At 44.3% G+C, this 23,091-nt stretch overlaps 1 protein-coding gene and 1 pseudogene across 2 annotated transcripts in view; both read right to left on the reverse strand.

The window, feature by feature from the left end:
• Positions 1-23,091, reverse strand: part of CDS2 (CDP-diacylglycerol synthase 2) — a 61,381-nt gene that overhangs the window by 29,581 nt on the left and 8,709 nt on the right. The gene's annotated exons all lie outside the window — the stretch shown is intronic.
• On the reverse strand, positions 14,135-17,406 carry LOC103674537 (annotated as a pseudogene).

The raw sequence follows: 23,091 nt of genomic DNA on the forward strand, positions 1-23,091 counted from the left end.
TCAGACCCCTTCATCCAAATGTGCTAGATGTCTCCCCTAAGACGTCCCTCAGACACCTAAAATCCTCCATGTGTCCAAAACCAAATTATGTGCTTTCCCCTGAATTCTCAAGTGAGAAATGTGACCATCATCCTTGGTGCCTCCTCCCTCAGCCCCTAAAACTATCTATCCCGCAGTCTATTAAAAGCTCCAAAAAAGCTTTCCACTCCATCCACTCCTTCCTGTCACCTCTGGAACTCCCTTAATTCAAGCCAACACCATCTCTGCTCCGGGAACCTGCAGCAGCCCAACTGGCCACCTCACCTCCAGTCTCAAGTCCACTCCTACTTCCCCTCTACTGTTTAGACTGCACCAAGAGGGACCTTTCCAGAAAGAAAATCTGATCATGTCACTCCCTGTCCTGAAATCTTTCTGGAGCACCCCAGGCTAAACGGAGGCAATTTTCCACTGGTAATCTAAAGGATAGACAACTACAGAATAGGTCTACACTTCTTTAAACGGTGTACCAGCCACTTTGAGATCAGGGTCTTATTTACCCATCCAGCTTCATTCCTCACAGCCACTCTGAAGTACAGTCAGCTCCTAGGACAGGCTGCCCTTTCTCACCTTTAGGACTTTTGTTTGTTCCTACCTAGAACAGTCTTTGCAAATCAGTTCTACGGACACCCATCTCTCTTCTTACTGGTCAATTTTAATTTACCCTTCGAATCTTGGCTAAGAGATCCCCTTCTCGGGGTGCCTGGGTGGCTCAGTCGTTAGGCATCTGCCTTCGGCTCAGGTCATGATCCCAGGGGCCTGGGATCGAGCCCTATATCGGGCTCCCTGCTTAGCGGGAAGGCTGCTTCTTCTCCCTCTCCCTCTGCTCCTGCTTGTGTTCCCTCTCTCACTGTCTCTCTGTCAAATGAATAAAATCTTTAAAAAAAAAAAAAAAAAAGATCTCTTTCTCTCCAAGCCTTTCCCAACTCCCTGTGCTCCAGTGGCCCCCCTAACATTTCTCAAGAGCACACACCACACTGCATGGTCTCCTGCTGTTGACTTCCTCAGCACAGTACACCCAATGGGGCTGTTGTGGGCATGGGGCCCACAACGGAGAAGAAGTTAAGTAGGTCTTACCACATCTGCTTAAGGTGCCACAGCCAATCATTCAGAGAGGATCCAGGGTTTGCTGAATTGGCAGAGAGCTGGGTGACTCAGCAACTCATTTTCTGTGCTCTTAACAAGTACTACATATGAGGGGGACGGCTGGGTGGCTCAGTCAATTGAGTGTCTGACTCTTGATTTTGGCTGGGGTCGTGATCTCAGGGTTGTGGGATCCGAGCCACGTGTAGGGCTCCATGCTCAGCGGGGCATCTGCTTGAAGATTCTCTCTCTCTGTCCCTCCCCCCAGTAGTGTGCATGTGCCCAAGTGCCCAGGTGCTCTCTCTCAAATAAGTAAATCTTTATTTTTTTTAAGATTTTATTTATTTATTTAAGAGAGAGAGTGAGTGAGAGAAAGAGCACCAGTGAGGGGAGGGGCAGAGGGCAAGGGAGAAGCAGACTCCCCTGATGAGCAGGGAGCCCGACCTAAGGCTGATTCCAGAACCCTGGGATCAAGACCTGAGCTGAAGGCAGATGCTTAACTGAGCCACCCAAGTGCCCCAAATAAACCTTTATTTTTTTATTTTTTATTTTTTTAATAATAATTTTTGTTATGTTATGTCACCATACAGTACGTCCTTAGTTTTTGATGTAGTGTTCCATGAATCATTGTTTGCATGTAACACCCAGTGCTCCATGCCATATGTGCCCTCCTTAATACCCATCCCGGGCCTATCCCAATCCCCCACCCCCCTCCCCTCTGAAGCCCTCAGTTTGTTTCCCAGAGTCCATAGTCTTTAAAACAAAACAAAACAAGTACTACAAGAGGCATCACAGGGTTGTAGCCCATGGTCCCACTGTCCGTCTTCTCTTCTTTCTTAGACATTGTCACAGAAGCCCTGATTTTTAGCTGGGCTTAGAACCAAGACTACGTTTTCCAATTCTGGCCAATGAATGATTAGCAGAGATGTTGTGTGTAATCCTACCATGCTTCCTTCATGCTGACTAGAATGCAGACTCGCTAGCTGGAGCTCCGGCAACCGATTATGAGGTGAAATCCACCTCTTACGAATGACTAAGCAACAAGATGGAAGGCGTTGACAATGAGGACAAAACAGCTATGGAGGACAACTGTGCAGCAGGTCAAACACAGTAGAAGGGCCTACACTGCTTATTCCATGAGAAAGAGCACTGCTATCTTGGTAAGCCACTGTTATTCTGGGTTTTCAGTCATTTGTGGCCAAACGGAACCTAAGTGCTATGGGGGATTCAAAAAGCCCAGGATTTGTAACAGAGGTGTTTCTGAGAACAGTTCAGTAACAGAAGAGGAAGCCTGCCTGAATGCAAGGCTCTCAAATCCACACACCACAGAACTGGGTTCCAACCTCCTCAACAATGCCAAGCTCATATGTTAAACCAAGAGTTTGGATGACAGAGAATGAACAAGAATTCTTTCTCCGAACACTCTCTCCCATCTTCCCCACTAAACCTCTCTCTGGAATAAATGCACCTGTTTACTAAAAGAACAAGCATACAACTCTAATCTAGTACCCATCATCACAAGATGTTATTTCATTCAGGTCAGAGACGACCAAAGGTGGAAAAATGGCCTCTGTCTCCCAGGAGGCTCTGCTCAAGGTTCTGTCCTGACGAGATCACTTGTTTTCCCATGGTCTTATAGAGTCAGAGCACAAAATACTAGAAGCCCTGCTGGAGTCTGATAGGTCCTCTTACTTTCAGTTCCCTAGTCACGGATCTTTATTTAACATTTAAGGAAAAACGAGTCTTCAGCCTTCTTGAGGGAGAAAGCAATTTTTTTTTAAATTTCTTCTTTATTAGAAAAAGACTCTTTCAGAGAGAATTTATCAAATATTACCCCCAAATCTAGTAAGATGAGAAAGAAAGATACATTTGCAATCCCAAAAGTGGGCTCAAGTGTGCTCCTTAGATCTCTGCCAGAAAGTGGAACCAGGACCAGCTGCTGAGTTCCGTATCCGAGGAGCCCCTAAATCATAAATTGCCATCCAGTACCTGCTTCAGTGTCCCCCATCTCCAAGAGTGCTTACTACAAAGGTGACAAGGTAAGTGGACATGAGAGCTGATGTCCCCAGTGTCTTGTGCCCCAACCTTCCCTGCCCCTGTAAGTGGGCAAACACCCTGAGCTGTTTTATAGTATTAGAATATTGTCATTTTTTTGGTATTCCTGATTCATAACAAATAGTCATGGAAATATGTGCCAATCAAATAGATTCCAATATTTCTCCATTGGGAAAAAAATCTAACGGTGTTCTCAATCCCAAAATTGTTGTATTGGCTATAGATAAAATTATGAAAGCAACAATGTAAAATGGCTTTTTTGATAAATCATTAAGGATGCCTGGGAAAAGATGAAATAGGAAAACGAGAAAGCCATTTAAGAAATAAAAGACTTCTGATCACCAAAGATGGAATAATTTGAGTGTTAAAATAAAGACTAAATGTGATTTTTTTTTTTAAGATTTTTATTTATTTATGTGACAGAGACAGCCAGCGAGAGAGGGAACACAAGCAGGGGGAGTGGGAGAGGAAGAAGCAGGCTCATAGCAGAGGAGCCTGATGTGGGGCTCGATCCCATAACGCTGGGATCACGCCCTGAGCGTGAAGGCAGACACTTAACCGCTGTGCCACCCAGGCGCCCCTAAATGTGATTTAAACTCAAGTATATAAAAATCTGTGAGTTCATGATGATCACTGCCCATCTTTGAAGGTTGCTAGGACACCAGATTATCTTTTGCAAATCAGTAATTAAAAGGAAAGAGTGTTTATCGTGCCCTTACCACACAATGGGTGTGAGGAAATTGATTAAACTATTCTCTTTTGTGCTTGAAAAGTTCCTTTAATAAAAAGGTTAGGAGGTGAAAAAAAGTGGGGGGAGAGGGCAGCTGCCTGGTCTGTTGAACTGCATGTGACTTTGAGATACCCACTACCTCAGCACAGAAAGACCAACATGGCCTCAGTGTGATGCCTCAGGCTCTGGGAACTAAAACAAATGTGAAATTTCTAACCCATGAGGTAAATAAAACAGCCTCAGTGCTAACTGGATGGACTTTCCAGTCTTCATCTTGTACCTCTTGGCAATATTAGATCTGGTTGACCATTTCCTCCTTGAAACATTCCTCTCTTAGCTTCCACGATACATACTTTCTAGGTTCTCATTCTTCCTGACTGACTATTCTGTCTCAGTCTCTGTGCTATTTTCCCTCTCCATGACCTCTAAATGTTGGGCCAGTTCCGGTCAGATTCTAGACCCCCTACACTCTCTCCCTAAGTATTATCATCCAACCCCTTGGTTTTAATTACCAATTCCACCAACCTCAATCTCTCCTCCAGTGCCAGACGCAGCTACTGTTTAATGACATCTCTGCCAGAAAGTTCTCATAGGCATCTCAAACATAACAATCTAAATAGAACTACACATGCTGCCCACGAAACTGGTGATCCTGAGGCCTCATCCTGCTGACAAGTTTGACGCTACAATCTGTATCCTGTATAAGCCAGAAACTTGGGAGTGATGCTTAATTCCTCTCTCCTCATCTTCCCCCAGGTACAGGACACTGCAGGTGGCTCCGTCCAAAAATCCATTCCTAGATGGCACACAGAGTAGCCTATGCAAACTGATTATTTTAACTCCATCCCCTTTTTCACAGTGACAGGTTCCTGAAGAGGCATTTTTATACCCAGCTGAAGCCATGACTGTTTTAGAGTAGGCACTTGGCCTAAGATGGTACAATCGAAATACAGCTCTAGAATCTGGTAAGACGGCCACGGGGAGAGACACTTGAGCTCTCTCTTCCTCACTAGCCTGAGGGAAAAGGAAATCAGGTGCTACCGGCACTGGCTTGCACCTCCATGAGAGCCTGAGGATGACCAACACCTGAAAGGCACAGAGAAGCGAGGACAGAGAATGGTTTAAGCCAATGAATTTCATGATTATTTGCAACTAAATGTGCACATTATTTGCAAATCCAAGTCTGTTGATTCCGCAGCCAAAATATATCTCAAATCTATCCTTTTTATCTCAGCAGTGATTAGGCTCATCCCAGCCCCATCATCTCTCATCTACAATGGATTCCTAATTGCTCCTTCCACCCTCCCTCTCCTCACAGCCAATGATCTTTCTAAAATGTGCATCAGTTTGTGAAAATTAATGAAAGGACACCTTGTTCACAATGAAGTCAGGAGGCCAGCAGGGGAAGTCAAGTGCAGACCCAACAGGAAGAGACTACCTTTCAAGTCAGTAGGTCAAGTCACAACTACTTTACTATCTCAGCAGGAGGAAGAAAGGTTCTTTTTCTTCCCCAGCAACAGCCAAGCCAAGAGACAGTCCCAACTCAGTCAATGAAAAGCCACTCACTATACTTCAAACTCCCAGTTTACTCCCATGGACTTTTTGTTTGTAACAGCCTTGCCACCTTCCCCCATTCTCCTCTATAAAAGACCATTCTTCTTTGTTCTGTGAACTGCCTATGGTTTGGCCAGTAGCTTTCTTGTCTCAGATTGCAACTCTCTGTTATTCCCAAGCAAAACCATTTTTGCCAGTAAAATGACTTTTACTTTTAATGTTAACATTACTTGTGATAAGAAGTGGGATCCAGGAAAGATCCCCCAAAACACCAAGCCTGGTGGGCAAACAGGTGCTGGTACCCACAGAGCCAAATGGGCTCACTGCTTTCTCGCTAACCCTGGAGTGCGAAGGTAAGTTTTTTCCTGGATGTCAAGCTCCACTTTGTGTCCAAGCTCTCCAGGCTTTATTTGAAATCTATCTTAAGGCCTTGTTTCTTATGAGAGTACTCGTTTGGGCTTCAGTCTGACTACTTTTCAGAGTCAGACTTCCCATTGGAACTGTTCTGGCCTTCGGCCTGATTCCTTCTGGAACCAGTCTCTTCCTGTTGAAACTGTGCTTTTAGGAATTTTTCTCCTTGCTCTAGAGAAAAACCTCTAAGATATGGGATCCCAGTCATCACAATGCTTCTCCCTCTCCCACTCCCCCTGCTGGTGTTCCCTCTCTTGCTGTGTCTCTCTCTGTCCACTCTGTCCACTCTGTCCCATTCATAACGGCCAAGATTTCTTAGAAAAGTATCGTGCCAGAATGTCTCCCAAAAGATGGAAATAATTCTAGAATCAAAATTGCCAACCAGGTGGATTAAATGACCCTTCAACATCTTTTATTTGTTCCATCTCTCATGGCACGATAGGGGAGTCTGGGGACACTGCTCATTTGTCCCCATCAAGTCAGCTACCGCCCTCTTTATGGGCAGATTCCTCAACTGATATTGGTAGAATTCACAGCACGCCTCCCATCAAGATTCAAACAGATCCCTCACAACATGTCCCCAAATAAAGAAGCCCTTTAAGGCATCAAGCCCATAATAAGAGACCACAGGACTCAGGGCCTTATCATCCCCTGCACTAGTCCCTGGGAGCCCTATTTTACCTGTGAGAAGACCCAGTGGCCAAGGATGGAGGTTAGTCCAGGACCTCGGAGCAATAAATAACATTATCCCTGGGCGCCGTGTTGTCCCCATACACTGACGTCTGTCCCCACTGAAAGCAAATCTTGCTTCACTATAATTGTTGTATATAGCGCACTTTCACTACTCCAGTTCATAAGGACAGTCAGGGTCTTCTTGCTTTCACTTGGGAAGAACAATAATAAACCAGGACAGTAATGCCCCAGGTTACACAGGCCGTCCTTCTTAACTCTTTATAAACCTTAAAAGCTGATTTGGAGGATATAGTTTTCTGCAGGCTCTAGTTGGTTACAATATGTATATGATCTGCTTCTCTGCTCCCTTTCTCAAACCTCTTCACAGGAGACAGCATTCACCTGTTAAAACTTTGGCCTTAAGGGGCACCTGACTGGCTCAGTGGGTAGAGCATATGACTCTTGATTTCGGGGCTGTGAGTTGGAGCCCTATACTGGGTGTAGAGATTACTTAAAAATCTTTAAAAAATAAAAAACACTTTTGGCCTTAAAGGGACTTAAAGTCTCCCTCTCTCCCCATATATAAAAATATATATTTATATAGATCATATATACATAATATCCCCCCCCCCCCACAGTTTGCTCAAACTCAGGTTCCATACTTAGGGCATCTGATCTGGAAACAAGGACTACTTCTGCATCCAGACAAAACTCCTCATGACTGCTTAATGCTGACAGATTACCTTTTGGCTCCCAATGAAATTTACAGGAAACTCCTATAACCAATGCAAATTTTTCATGGTTTGCTGACTATTCTTATTTATAGGATGAAATGGTAAATATCATGCTGGGTATGCTAGCGTGACTCCTTTTGAAGTCACTGAGGCAGCACCTTTACCTTTAGCTCTTTCCGCCCAAAAGACAGAGTTTTATAAACCCTTACTTGAGCTTAGCCCAGGGTGAAACAGTAAATATTTATACTGATAGCTGCTATGCCTTTGGGGTAACTCATGATTTGGAATGTTACGGAAACAACCAGGTGTCCCTATCTCCAATGGGGACAAAATTAAATATGGCTCCTATGTCCAAAATGTATTAGATGATATACTTTCGTTGGCTGCTCTGGCTACTATTAAGGTTTCTAGGCATCCCAGACTCAACTCCCTGGAGGCCAAATTGAACACCTTGCTGAAATTTCTGCCAAAAACACCATTCTCAAGGAAACCAACAGCCTAACTTCTGTCATGTTCCAAAAGGATGTTCTCCCAAATGATAATTTGGAAAAACTGACCAGAGATACCCAATAATTGGCCCCAGAGAGGGAAAACCAATAGGAAATCTAATCATTGTTGGCTCAATACAAAGAGAACACTGGTTTGGACAACATAACAATCCAGACCTACCAGAAATTCTAAAATCCCCATTACTTACAACTCTACATGCCTTAAGCCATTAGTCTACTGACAGAATGAGATAGCATTCAAGAACCAATATGTTTTGATAATATTGATAAATACATTTGGGTCATGGTTTGTATGTTTCCACTGGACACACAAACTTATCACAGCAATTCTCTGTACTTCTGGAGCCCCCAGGAAGAAGGCATGATCTTGTCCATGGGACTTTCACCTGCTGGAAAATCTTAAAACTATGTGAAGCCTGAAAACAAAAGCAATGTGAAAGCGAGTGACCAAGGCTTGGTGACATTCGAGCCCCTAGATTTTTTTTTTGAGCCTCTAGATTAAATTAGGCCTGAAGCTGGAATTCCCTTGGTCTTTAAGTTACATGAGCCACTAAATTCCTTTTTCATAAAATTTGAGCAGCTTCCTGTGTTTATAACTAAAACAGTCTTAGTTTTTTTCCTTTCCAGTCACATCTTTTCTGTTCTTCTTCTCCACACTTCCTAAATGCGGGTTGTGTTTGTACACAGATCCTCAGTGAGTGATCCACTGCCATCCATCAGCGTCTCTTCTATGGACTCATCCTCCATAACACTAGCTATGTCCTCTCTCCCAAGCTACAGCACTACATTTCAACCTGCCAATAAGACACTTCAGTGTCCAACCAGCACCTCAAACTCGATAGGTCCAAATTTATCACCTCCTTTCCAACGCACACAAGCTCTTCCTTCTGCTTTCCTTCAAGACCTTAATTTACCTGAGGCGCACTCCATGGGGAATACTGATCTTCACCACTGTCTCCAACCCCCTGTTGAAAACCACAGGCCCCAAATGGCATCACTTACACCAACTTCCCAAAGCGAAGCTTAACACCAAATCTAATTGCAGTTTCAACCTCCCCCCAGAGATGTAGTCTTAACTGGCTGGTCAGGAATTTTTGATCAGTGCTGGCAGGGCTGCCACATGGACCCTCTCTATCCCCCCAAGGAAGATAAGGTAATCTGCATGAGAAGACCGCCAGGTTCTCTCCCCTAGCCTGGAACAAGCCTTTTGCTAGTAACTTTCTTGCACCCTCTGCCCCCCAAAAAACCTTCCATTCTGTACAACTCCTCAGAGCTCCTCTCTCCTTGCTAGATGGGATGCTGCCCAATTCATGGATCATTTAATAAAAGCCAATTAGATCCTTTTAAAATTTACTTAGTTCAATTGTTAACACACACACACACACACACACACACACACACGAACCCTTCATCAGTTCTCAAACTGTGCGATCCTCTTACTACAGGGTCTTTCCTTACTCCCATTCCCACTGCTGGTACCCTTGTTGACGTCTGCATGTCAACCTTTCTCTACTACACTGGCCTCCCAATTGGTTCTCCACCAATTCCTCCCTTCTCTAATTTATTCTGCACACACTCCCAGATTAATCTTCATAAAGTACAGCTCTGATCACACCCATTCTGCACTCATTTTTGCCTAGTGAATTAAAGACAAACTACCTCCATTCCAGGCCCTTCACACCCTGCACACACTACATGCTCCAAGTACAACTAACTACCCGTTAGCCCCGCTTACATCCCACCCTCCCTTCTTCTCCCCCTTTGCCCCTTGCCTTTTCTCCTCCCTGAGTATCCTTCAAGTCCCATCTTAGAAGCCAGCAAGACTCAAGGAAGATCTTTCCTGATTCTCATCTGTGGCAGACAGGAGTAAAAATCGGCTCCTCCCTCAAAATAAGTTGACGTAGGAATCTGTGAATATTACCTTACATGGCAAAAGAGTAAATATTCCCTCATATGGCAATGTGTTTGAATTAAGGGTCCTGAAAGGAGGCGTATCCGGATTATTCAGTTGGTCCCTAAATTCAATCACTTGTATCCTTATAAGAGGGAGGCAGAGAAAAACTGGACACACAGAGGAGAGGCAATGTGAAGATAGCATAGACAGAGATGTGGCCAAAAGCCAAGGAATGCCAATAGTCACCATAAGCCGGGAAGAGGCGAGGCATGGATTCTCCCCTAGAGACTCTGAAAGGAATGCAGGCCTGCCAACACTTTCATTTCAGCCTTCCAGCCTCCAGAAGTGAGAGAATAAATTTCTGTTGTTTCAAACCACCTAGTTCCTGGTAGTTTGTTAGAACAGCCCCAGGTAACAGACTATCCTTCCCACCAGCTTTATGTTCTACAAATAAAGATCCCACAGGATGTTACTTATACCTCTCTCACACCATTTGTTGCCCATTTGTACTTATGTTAAGAGGGAACTTTCCATAATCTGATTTGATTTTGAGCTCATTCAAAGTGAGGACTGCATTATTCATCTTTATCTTGAATGCTCCTTGCCTTGAATCTGGTAAAAGCTAAATGTCTTTTTAAAACTCATTGAATTTTAATGTTTTTGTTTTGTTTTTTGTTTTTTGTTTTTTGAGAGAGAGAGAGTGAGTGCGCATGCAGGAGTAGTGGGGAAGGGCAGAGGGAGGGAAAGAGAATCTTAAGCAGGCTCTACACCCAGTGCGGAACCCAACCGGGTGGGGCTCAACCTCACAACCCCAAGATCATGACCGGAGCTGAAATCAAGAGTCAGACACTTAACTGACTGAGCCACCCAGGTGCCCCCAAATTCATTAAATTTTAATCAAACTCATCAACCTTTATCTACAAAGCCTAGAATAATGGTGTGTCAGCGTTCGTGTGGGGAAGACCATCCCAGAGCTACAGCTATACCAATCCGACTGATGACTAAAAGGGCTGCATTTTCAGCCTTTCCCAAGGGTTAAATGACTGGGGCCAGGGAGGCTGCTGAGGGAGACTGCCAGGGGCACCCATAAAACCCAGAGTAGCCACGAGCTGTATTTGCAGACAAAAACTAATGTTGCCAGGAATAATAGAGTAAAACCTTTCAGAGCCCTAAATGGCTCAGTTCTGCCCTACAAAAGGTATGCGTCTCTGCACATGTCCCTTGAGTAATGGAAAATGCTCCAGAAAGAGTAAGAACACATCTGTCCTTTGAGCCAATCAGACTCATTAGTGGAAGGGCCTTTCTAACACTAACACTTCAAAATGCTACCCACATATTAAAAAATACCTGCTGGGGATGCCTGGGTGGCTCAGTCGGTTAAGCAACTGCCTTCAGCTCAGGACATGATCCCAGGGTCCTGGGATCGAGTCCTACATCTGGCTCCTTGCTCAGTGGGGAGTCTGCTTCTCCTTCTGCCTCTGCTTACCGCTCCCCCTGCTTGTGTGCTCTCTCTCTCTCTCTCGATCTCTCTCTCTGACAAACAGACAAATAAAATCTTAAAAAAAGAAAAAAATACCTGCTTTGTTCTTCATAACATCACTACCATCTGAAATTATTACACATTTATTTCCCCCACTGGAACACAAAGTATACGTCAAAGGCACTTTGGTTATTCACTGCTATATCCTCAAGGCCTACAACATTGACTGATATATACGAGGTCCCCAGTACAGAGTTCTTCACAAAGGGAGGAAGAGAGAGAAGGTGACAGGTTAAGGAACAACTAAGGAGTTCTCCACTCCCAAGTCTGTAGAAGGGCAAGCATGATTTCTCACATAGCCAGCCACTCTGCACAAAGTGGCACCAGCTCACAGCATGCACCCAGATTTGCAAATTCCGTTAAGTGGAAGGAATGAGAAATTCTTAAGAACGTTGTAAGGATGAGACATCAAACATCCAGAATAAAGATGGGTAGTAGAATGAGAAGATAATCTCCAGCAGCTGCTGACTGCTTTTCTGTCCAGCAATCTTGCAAAAGGGAAATACCTGCTTCCTGCAGCTTGGGCTTCCAGAAGCTAAGCCACTGCCAAATTGGTTGTCACTCCATGCAAAGACAGACAGATACATCAACCAAAAAATTACTCACCATCTTCGTAATAACCACAGCTATAGGGGCCACTCCAGTCTTCGCACTGTGGACAGGCTGGCTGTTGTCCCCATCCAACACCATCTCAGCTGAGAAGTTGAGGTTTAGTGAATAGAATAAACTCTAACACCTCAGTTCTCGGTATTAAGGAAAAATCCACTAATCCACAGTGAAACTTCTAGATAACCAAAATGTACCTACTTCATCAATTAAAAAAAAATGGCTTATAGATGTTCGGGGTTGCAAATCTTCTACGCAAAGATTATGATGCACCTCTGCAATGAGGACGCTTATTTAACAACATCATCCCAGGTTTCCTTTGTTAAAAAACAAAATTTAGCTGAGTAAATTTTAAAGATTTTATTGGCTTTATTCAATGATTCATGAATAGGACACCATCCCATCTAGCAGACAGAAAGGCGCTCTGAGGAGCTGTGCAAAATAAAAGGCTTTTATAGGCAGAAGTGAGTAGGAATAAGGAAGTTATGGTAGGCCAAAGCAGACTGGTTACTGTGAGGTCATTTTCCTCTAGGGGATGATAGGGGTCTATCAGGCAGATTACCTAACTGGTGCTGTCAGATGACTTCTGAAAGATTCCATTTCTGGGAGAGCCGAAACTAATTAAGTTTCAGTTTGGTGATGTAAAGCTTAGCATAAGTGACTCCATCTGGGGCCTGCTATCTTGTTTTCAAAGCCTGGAATCTCTATTGCTCTGCCTGGGCAGGACTCAGGCGCTAATGAATGAAGATGCTGTCTGCCCCGACAGCATAGACTTAGTGCTTCAGTGCTCAAGTCTGAATCCCAGAGGATCCTCCTCCCTCATTCTCAGGCCACTGGCTATCTGCAGACCTGTCTTCAGAGTGTTTCCAAGCTGCCTCTCTCCCAGATAACTCTATCAAGGACGGGGAACTCAGGTGGCCCAGGCTCTTAGAACCAGGCCTGACCTAAGAATGGATACAGCCAGTGAGCAATTTGCAGTCCGAGAGGGTCCTCAGACTCAGTGCCCAATCAAGCGCTTCTAAGCATGCCCTGTTAAACATCAGTCCCTGCTGTTCCAGAGCCATTTATTCCAAGAGGTCCTGGATGTGAGCAATAAGCTCTCATCCAGAAAGGCTTGAGATTAACAGGACCGACAGAATACTTAGGCCCTGAAGGTAGGTATTCTGCAGCCTGAGGAGACATCGGGTGAGAAGAAATCTATCCATAGGCTTCTACACACAGAGAAGGAAATTCGAGTCAGCATGCTTTGCTGCCAGTGACAGTGGGGAGCTGTTTACACCTAGTCCGATCCATCTGTCACACCTGCATGCCATCTATGTACCTGTAGAGTTTCATTCTATTGGGGGACACAGAGGAAGAATGCCATGAAAGCCTCCAAATCACAAAACTTCCCAAACAATGAGCAAATGTATACTATTCATAATCTCAAAAACATTCTCGGTACTTAAGAACTGTAATACTGGAATTCACTAAAGCTACATTAATAATGAACATCAATCCCGTAAACACGAGTAAGAGGGAGTGGTAAACTAGACAAAAAAGAAGAAGAAGAAGAAGAAGAAGGAGGAGGAGGAGGAGGAGGAGAAGAAGAAGAAGAAGGATGCAACCGACTTTCCAAAGAAGCAAGTCTATCTCAAGGAGATGAGTACCCCAGAAGAATGGGGAAGAGGGAACCAGTACTAGCTGTGTGATCTTAGGAGACATCGTGTCACCTTCCGGGCCTTAGCTTTTTCATCTAAGAGACAGAAACAATTCCTATCTCAGGGGTATTGGTGTTTTTCAAGCTGTGGATTGAAACCTACCGGGTCTTAAAATCAGTTCAGTGGATCACCACTAGCAAAAAATAAAATAAAATATGGTGCCAGAAGTCAGGCTACTTCTGAAAGGGGTACACATCATGTTAACATAATGTGGTACTTCAGTACTAGAAATAAATACTGACATGCCAATATTTTCTTTTTGCTCTCCAACTCTGGTCACTAAGCTCTACAAATTCCTCCTGAAACCAGAGGCCTCATTCTCACTGCCCAGCCAGCTGCTAATCTTCACAGCTGACTTAGCACCACTCCACCTTCTGACAACCATATGTGCTAGGGACAGCCAAGTCTGACAGTAACCAGGAGCTTATGACCAAGTCGCAGGAGGGCTGTGCCTTCAAGCTTTCTTCTCCCAGCGACAGTCAGTTTTGCCTCCCTGCCAGAAACCATCATGACAAATCAACATGCATCCTTTACTGAATCTCGTGGGAGCTACAGAACTCTAAGACAAGGAGCCCAACTCCAGAGACTTTATTTGCTGATGAGACAGCACCTAACCAGAACTTGAACAGTCAATTTCCACAGAAGACTGGAAAAAGAAGGAAGATGAAGAAATGGGGTACGGGAGCAGAGAGGGTTCCACGGAGAAGCTGGGGCTCAAGTGAGCATCAGGGGGTAAGGCCTCCATGCACAAAGGCCTCACATTGGTGCAGCTTCCAGGGCCCGTGCAGAGAGGCCCCTGCTTCCAGCATGCAGGACCCAAAGAACTCTGGGGCCACTAGCCCACCTCCTCTCTCCAAAACAGGTGCAGAGTGAGGCAAGTGCTCTCCCACCCCCACGGTCCTGTTGGCTAACCCTGAGATGCTCACAGATCCTCCTGTGTTAGGGGCTCTTTGGCCGAGCCACGGAAGGAAAAGACTAGGGAGACCAGGAGGCCAGAAAGGGCAGAATGGCTAAAGCAAAGAGCATGGAACTCAGATTCAGCCTACCTGGGTTCAAATTCTGACTTGAAGTTCTAGCCTTTTTGCTCATCCGTGTAAAAGAGGAGCCAATACTTCTGATAATCCAGGAAGCCGGCCTCTAGATATATATACATACAAGTCACCAGCTGGTCAATGCGTGATCGGGATGTGTAATATCACAGCCCTGCTGAACAGCGCTCCCTGGCCCTCAAACACCCGCTAGGTAGCAAGTCTATGTGAAAAATCAGATCTTTCAGCTTCCTTCACTATTTTAAAAAAAACAAAAACAAAACAAAAAACCTCTTACAAATCAATAAAATGTGGCCATGCCAATAGGAAAAAGTCAGCAAGAGACAATTTGCCAAATACAAATGACCTGTATACTTACTTAACCTCACTAATAATCAATGACATCAAAAGTAAAATGGCCATAGAAGCCATTTTCTCACATCAGACTGAATAGATAAAAAGAACATTCACAGTGGACCAGGCTTGGAGAAAACCAGTATACTCATAGAGCACTCAAGCAAATGTAAATTAGTACCATCTTTCTGAAAGGCAATTTGGAAATATGTATTAAGAACCTTTAAATGGTTCACATCTCCTCTGATCTGGTCATTCCTTGGTGAGAAATATATCCAAGAGAGTATCTAGAGAAATACTGCATTTACATGAGGATGTCCATCATGCCCTTATAAGAAACAACTTATATGATCTACTTAACAAAGATAGGGAAAAGCACCAAGCGGCCACAGAAAAAAAGATTAGCAGGGCCCAATAAAAATGTTAACAGCAGGGGCGCCTGGGTGGCACAGCAGTTAAGCGTCTGCCTTCGGCTCAGGGCGTGATCCCGGCGTTATGGGATCGAGCCCCACATCAGGCTCTTCCGCTATGAGCCTGCTTCTTCCTCTCCCACTCCCCCTGCTTGTGTTCCCTCTCTCGCTGGCTGTCTCTATCTTTGTCGAATAAATAAATAAAATCTTAAAAAAAAAGAAAAATGTTAACAGCAGCTATATTCTAGGTAGTAAAATTAAAGGTAATTTAAATTTTTAAATAATTTCCCAACACCTCCACATTTTCCACCAAACAAGTATTGTTTCCATACTTTTAAAAAGTACCAAATGGATATATCTAAGCCGCTCAACTCCTCCGTGCTGACACCTTTACTGGCTTCCCCCTAAACTTTCTGGCCTGGCTCTCAGGCCTTCCCACTGGGACCCCTGACTTATTCTTGGTCCATCTTTCCAGACACATTCCTGCTCCCTCAGCTCAAATGTCGCCACTCCACAAGCCCCTCCTCTGCCCCCTCCCCAAGCAGTGCTAAGTAAGTCAGAATGATGAGCAAGCCCTAGTCCCACATGGATAACCATAAGAAGCGACATGAGATTCTTCAAAGTAACCAAAACAAGCAGCCCCTGAGGTCAGCTTCCCCAGCCACATTATCTATACCGAACTTGTCAAAGCCAAGAGACATTTGTGATGAATGAAGATGGAAATCCTGGGCCAAATTCCCTGGAAAAAAAGGGGCCCTGAAAAATCTCAAACCATCCTGGTTTTCCATCCCCTTTTTGATCCCCTGGATACTCAAAGTCTTTGGTTTTTCAACTTCATGGCTCATTCTTATATTTTAGATTTTCTTTTCTCTTACTAATACAGTATTTATTTGTCTTCCCTCTGTCAAACCCTGAGCCAACCACTTGCCCCACGCTGCCTGGGGAGGTATAAGAAAAGGAACATACAAGGCAGGTGAGACACGGGAGAAAGATGGACACATAGTGTCTTCACATTGTGAAGAGGAAAGAAAGGCCACCATCAGGCAAAAGAGCCCCCACGGCCTCTGAGAGGGCAGAGCCCAGAATGGTGTAGGAGAGTTGTTGCTTCAGAGACAGGTTCCTGACATGACTGATGATGAAATTCCTCAAGAGTCCCAATTCTAGCCCCAGAGCCAGCCAACCCTACCATGGCAGCCCCAGCCCCAATGAACTTGGCTACTGTGCCGATGTCGCTTGAAATGGCTCTGGTTCAGCTGCAGCTGGGAATAAGTGAGGTCAGGGGACACAGGGCTGCCAAGCTACTGAGGCTCTCATCTGTCAGCGTCTCAGCTGCTTTTAGCACCGCTGTAGACATTGATCCGGCTCAACAGCTGAGAGGTGCTCCGCCCAGCAAGGGGGTGGAGAGAAACTTCGCACAGACATACATTTTCAGGGGATGAGGGGCTGAGGCAGGAGAGCTGCTCCCAGTGCACAGAAGACAGAGAGCTCGTATTTTGGATATTTTAAGACCAATGAGAAATGTAAGGGTTGTATGTTAGAACACCAAACCCTGTAATCCAGATAATTCTTCCAGAGTCTAGGAAAGAGGATGTCTAACCACAGCTCCTAGGACTCAAGCCGGACCCTCTAGAACGATGAGATGTCACTTTTCTGATAAAAAGCCTCTAGGAAAAGCTGATATCTCTGGAAGAAATGGTTCTTTTTCAAAGTGCTCAAAATAGCTACTCTCGGTAGCGTGTTTTCAACAGACCACTATGTGAAAATTGAAAATTCTCTGTACAGAGAATTCTGTGAAGCAGATAGAAGATAGAAATGGCAACTGTTCAAGAGAAAACTGAGAGTCTGGCTGACATCCTGTGAAAAAACAAAGCCCATGTGGCCCTGGCTGTCCCAAAACTATAGGGGGTGACAGACATCAGCCTCAAGACAGCACAGACCGGACTGCAGTGGGAGAGTCTATTTAACGTAGCCAGTGAAGGAGGTCTTTGGGCTTCTACAAACTACCCTCATACTCAAAAAGTAGGATGGGACACTATCCACCTACAGTTGAAGGGAATACAGAAGATTTATGATTTATGCCTTCAGAGGGAAGCCCCTGGAAAAACTGGCTAAAGGCAATCAGAATGAGGGCTGGCTGTTCAGTCCCCCTGAGCCTACTTCCATATGTGACATAATGGGACCATTTCTCAACTGATTATTTTTCCACCAATGACCTCTTATTTAGAAGACTATTATTATTTTGAAGACTGAATTAATCAGTAACTGATTCATTTCTCCAAAAAGAAGTGCCACATCACACTGAGAACCTAACCATGGCATCCTTGTTAGGCCCTCCAGGCAGCAGGAGAGCCCTGCTAGGACCTGCAACCCCGCCAGCAAGTGACTGGTCCAACATCTAGGGAATGTACATTTCTATTGCAACAGTGGAAAGAGACTGCATGTGTGATCATTTTTATCTGAAGTCATCTAGTTAAAGCAGCACCATTGCTGGTTGTCTTTAACAGGTCATTTCCATACAATTTCATAAGAATTAAGATTTTTAGGGGTGTCAGGCTGGCTCAGTCAGTAGAGCATGCAACTCCTGATCTCGGGGTTGTGAGTTTAAGCCTCATGTTGGGAGTAAGGATGACTTTAAGGAAGGGAGGGTGCCTGGGTGGCTCAGTAAGTTAAGCGTCCGACTCTTGGTTTTGGCTCAGGTCATGATCTCAGGGTCTTGGGATCTACTGAGATGCAGGGAGTTTTCTAGATATTATTCCTTCATTTGCCAGATATTTATGGACCACTCACCAACAGATCCCCAAGGCCTGTGCCTTGAGGGTTCTCCCTCTAAGCCACAGGCAGCTACCTGTACTTGACCCCTGCCCTTCTTTCCCACCCTCACACCTGCAAAACAGTCCCTTTTCTCCTTATCTGGATGTCAGTGACCCGGCTGCCTACCACCACAAGAGACCCTTGGCCACCACAGTTGGACACTTTTACTCTCTGTCCTTGTCTTCCCACAGCTTTGCTTCTGCACTGCTTTGTAGAATGCCTGACAATTTTTCACAGGCATCTTCAGGCCTTTGGAAGTGCTCAAAGTTCTCTGTTTGTCCCAACCTCTATTCTCCTTTTCTTCCATTATAATAGGAACCCCAAGGCTTAGTCAAGCACATGGCCACCTAGACAGGGCATTTCCCAGCTTCCCTTGCAGCCAAGCAAGGACATGTGACAGAGTTCTGACCAATGGGGTAGATGCAAAAACAGTGCATTTTCTAGTAAGAGTCCTTACAGGAAAGGAAGAGGCCTTTTCTCTCTTCTTCCCTTCTTCTTGTTTTCTGAAATATGGACATGATGGCTGGAATTCCAGCGGCCATCCTGTGCTAGGGGTGGAAGTCATACACTCAGGATAGTGGAACAGTCAAGAGAAGGAACCTGAATCCTTGACATGTGAGGAAGAAGTGTATTTATATTTCTATCTTGTTTAAGCCACTATTATTTGTGGTTTTCAGTCACTTGCAGCTTAACAGGACAGCAACTACTTTTTGGTACAGAAGCCTGAGACTTTGTAATGTTTAAAGAAACAGGTTATAAACACACACAGTACTAGCTATTTCATAAGGTAACGGAGGCTTAAAAATATCATAAGACTGGGGCGCCTGGGTGGCTCAGTTAAGTTGTCTGCCATCGGCTCAGGTCATGATCCCCGGGGTCCTGGGATCGAGTCCCAGATGAGCCTGCTTCTCCCTCTGCCTGCCGCTCCCCCTGCTTGTACTCAAGCGCTCTCTGTCAAATAAATAAAATCTCACAAGAACTTAGCAAAATCCATAAAATGGAAATGTATAAAGGTTTACTGTTCAGAAAAACTTAGGTCCTATCACCTTCTGGGATACCATCTTCCATGAAAGGATTTTTGAACCATTGTGGGAAATGTTGGCAAGGTTAAAACCTTGTCTGCACCTCATTCTACTTGACCTCTCCATGGTACTTGACACAGCTTTTCTTTCTTCTCAAAAACTTGTTCTTTCAGGATCTGGTAGCACACCATCCTCTCCTTCTCTTCCCTGGTCTCCTACCCAGTGTCCTCTCCTCCATCAGCCAACTCCAATCAAACACAGGCATTTCCCATGATCACTTGTCAGCTCTTGCCCTTCTTAATGTCAAGAGCAGAAGCCCAGAATTCACAGGTGCCATCAATCAAGAGGAACCATGTTTATCCTTCACCCCAAACATAGAACAACAAAAGTGTTGCAACAGGCTCCTTCTAATGTAAGATCAGCTCATTCTCTCAAAACTGAAAACTTCCTGTTGATGAAAGCAGACAGAGCGCAGGCCTTTCGACCTCAATATCCCACTGAATGAATGTCGATAAGCACAGTGAGGAATAAAACCATGCCCTTTTAGGCAGAGATAGTAAGGGACAGGGACCAACCACATACATGAGATTTCAACAAATTTCTGGATAACAAAGCAGACTGAAGGACTAAGATGGAGGAAATGAAACAGAAAGTGTAGCCAAGAGGATATACTTCAGAAAGGCTCCAGAGAAAGTAGAAGCCCTCTGCCCTGTGCTACCTTGGAGAAGTTGTGGGCTGAGATCTGACATATGGGACGGTGGATCAGATTTAGGAGCTTTGGCTCCCCATCTGTTCAACCTAAAGTGAAGCCTATCAAGCAACAGGCCCCATCTAAGCACACAGGGGTCTCAGACAAATTCCCAGTCAGGAGCAAGGTGAGCCAAGACATTGCCGCTCATTCTTTCCTTGTCCAAATGGGAACGCTTATTTGGGTTATCCTGCCCCCTTCATTCTGACCCTCTTCCACAATTGTCCTTGAAGGGGAGAGGGATGGAAGACAACCTTTAGTGCATGGTAGCCAGACCCAGTGAAACTACTGGACATCAAACTGTGATACAGAACTCTAGGCTGCATCCAAGGACTAGCAACTGAATGGGCTTGGTGCCGCCTGCCTTGGGAGGAAGTGATGTGTTCTGCAGACCAGAAGAAAAGGCTGCATCAAGCAAACACACCCTGCAAGCCCTCCCCCGTTAGCATTTTCCTGGGAAGACACGCACAGATGGTTAATATGCGAACTGCGTACAATGCACATGATCCTCAACGTGATGTCTTCAGTCAACGTTTATACAGGAAACAAACATTTGTGTCTCAAAAATCCATTTGACCTTTTTTTTTACAGACTTATTTATTTTTAGGGAGAGCGAGTTAAAGACAACATGGGGGAGCCAGCGGGCAGGGGCAGAAGGAGAGGAAGAATCTCAAAGAGACTCCCCACTGAGCATGGAGCCCAACACGGGGCTGGACCCCACAACCCTGCGATTACGACCTGAGCCAAAACCAAGAGTCAGACACTTAACTGACTGAACCACCCAGACACCCCCATTTGACATTTTTAACAAAAAAATACATGGGGAAATTTTTTAGTTATATTCCAAGTAACAGGGGAAGGAAGTCAGAATCATTAGACAGATTTCAAATCATTAGTCAAAATTCAAAAGGAATGTATGGTCTTCAAAATTACTGGTATTTTGAGAGCAGTCACATTGGCAACATATGTTTTGTGAATATATGATAAGAGGCCTTCTTTTAGAAGAAAAAAAAAACGGCCTGATGTCTTATGAATACCATACAAAGAGATGTTAAATGTAACAACCAGGGGTGTAATAAAGCCGTATTCTGTAGTTTTTTCATTCTAAAGCATGGTCTATAAGAAGATGAAAACTTGTCAGTTCAGGAAGCTCTCCTACAACACCAAGCAAAGGTGACTGGGTTACCCAGTCTGACGATCCACCTGATAATGGATCCCATCATTAGGGTGACTGTATAAGGTATCCTCCAAACTGGGAGACTGCAGAGCAAAGGAGAGTATCACCCACCTCATCCACCCCCATTAGCAAAGACTGCTTCAACCCTTCTCTTCCTTGGCGAGTAATACAGTTCATTAAAGCTGCAGTTCTTGCCTTTTTTTTTAATCTCAAGACTTCTTTACACTTTTTTAAAAAAAGATTTTATTTATTTATTTGACAGAGAGACAGCGCGCACGCACAAGCAGGCAGAGCAGCAGGGAGAAGGAAAGGGAGAAGCAGGCTCCCTAATGAGCAGGGAGCCCAATGCGGGCTCGATCCCAGGACCCTGGGATCATGACCTGAGCCAACGGCAGATGCTTAACCGGCTGAGCCACCCAGGCATCCCCCTCTTTACACTCTTAATTACTGAGGACCTTAATAGTTGTCTATCTAAGGTATGTTGATCAATACTTGCCATTATTAGATATTAAAATAGAAATTGCCAAAATACAAGAATACACAATTGTGGCATTTCTGCAAGAAACTAAACACAGAACTACCATATGATCCAGCAATTCCACTTTGGGGTCTACACCCAAAATAACTGAAAGCAGAGATCCCAACAAATATTTGTACACCCATGTTCAGGGCAGCTTTGTTCACAATTTGGGTTGTTTGCAGGTTGGGGCTACTGCAGAGAACACTGCTTTCAATATTCTAAAACTTGTCTTTTAGTGAACATTATGAACATTATGTACAGATTTCTATCAGGTAATCATCTATGTATGTTCACAGAATTTGTGTATATGGGGCGCCTGGGTGGCTCAGTGGTTAAGCATCTGCCTTCAGCTCAGGGCGTGATCCTGGCGTTCTGGGATCGAGCCCCGCATCAGGCTCCTCGCTGGGAGCCTGCTTCTTCCTCTCCCACTCCCCCTGCTTGTGTTCCCTCTCTCGCTGGCTGTGTCTCCCTCTCTGTCAAATAAATAAATAAAATCTTAAAAAAAAAAAAAAGATTTTGTGTATATGTACGTTTTATGTTTTTAAGATTTTATTTATTTGAGAGAGAGAGAGAGCACGCACATGAGTGGGGTGGAGAAGAGCAGACGGAGAGAGAAAGAATCTCAAGCAGACTCCAAGCTTAGCATGGAACCCAGCCTAACACGGGGCTCAATCTCACGCCCCTGAGATCATGACCTGAACTGAAACCAAGAGTTAGACACCCAACTGACTGAGACACCCAGATGACCCTATACATAGGCTTCAGTAAATATTTGCCAAACAGTTTTCCAGAGTGGTTGTACCAGTTTATACTCCCACAAACAGTATATGAACTCCACATACTTGCATCCCTTAGTATTTTCAGTCCTCTTAATCTTAGCCGTGCTGATGGGTGTGCAGTGGAATCTCACTGTGGGTTTTAATTTGCACTTCCCTAAAAACTAAAGATGTTGGGCACATTTTCATATATTTATTGACCACCTGAGGAGCCCATTTAACTGAGTTGTCTTTTTATATATTCATTTTGTAGGAATTCTTTTCATAGATTCTGGATATGAGTCTTGTGTCAAATATATTTTTTATATCTTCTCATCTGTAGACCTCCTTTTCGTCTGTAGACCTCCTTTTCATCTGTAGACTTCCTTTTCATTTAGTTCTTAATTTTAATGTAGCTCTATTTACCAACTGTTTCTTTTATAGTGTTTTTTTTTCTAATTAGGGGCTTTTAAATATCACTATACCATTATCACACTTATAAAAATTAACAATTCCTTTATATTAAATTTCCAATATTCAAATTCACCCAAAATTTTCAATTTTTTTTCTTTTCATTGCAGTTTGATTCAATCAGGACCCAAATGAGGTCCAAAAATCATTAATATGCCTTAAGTCTTTTAATGTGTAGGTTTTATCATATCTATTGCTCCCCCTTTCTCTTAAAATGGGGCAAGATGTCTCCTTGCCATGTATTTTCTAAAGTAACCACGTCATTTGTCCA

Source organism: Ursus maritimus, unplaced genomic scaffold (assembly GCF_017311325.1).
Source record: "Ursus maritimus isolate PB19 unplaced genomic scaffold, ASM1731132v1 scaffold_22, whole genome shotgun sequence".
Taxonomy (NCBI): Eukaryota; Metazoa; Chordata; class Mammalia; order Carnivora; family Ursidae; genus Ursus; species Ursus maritimus.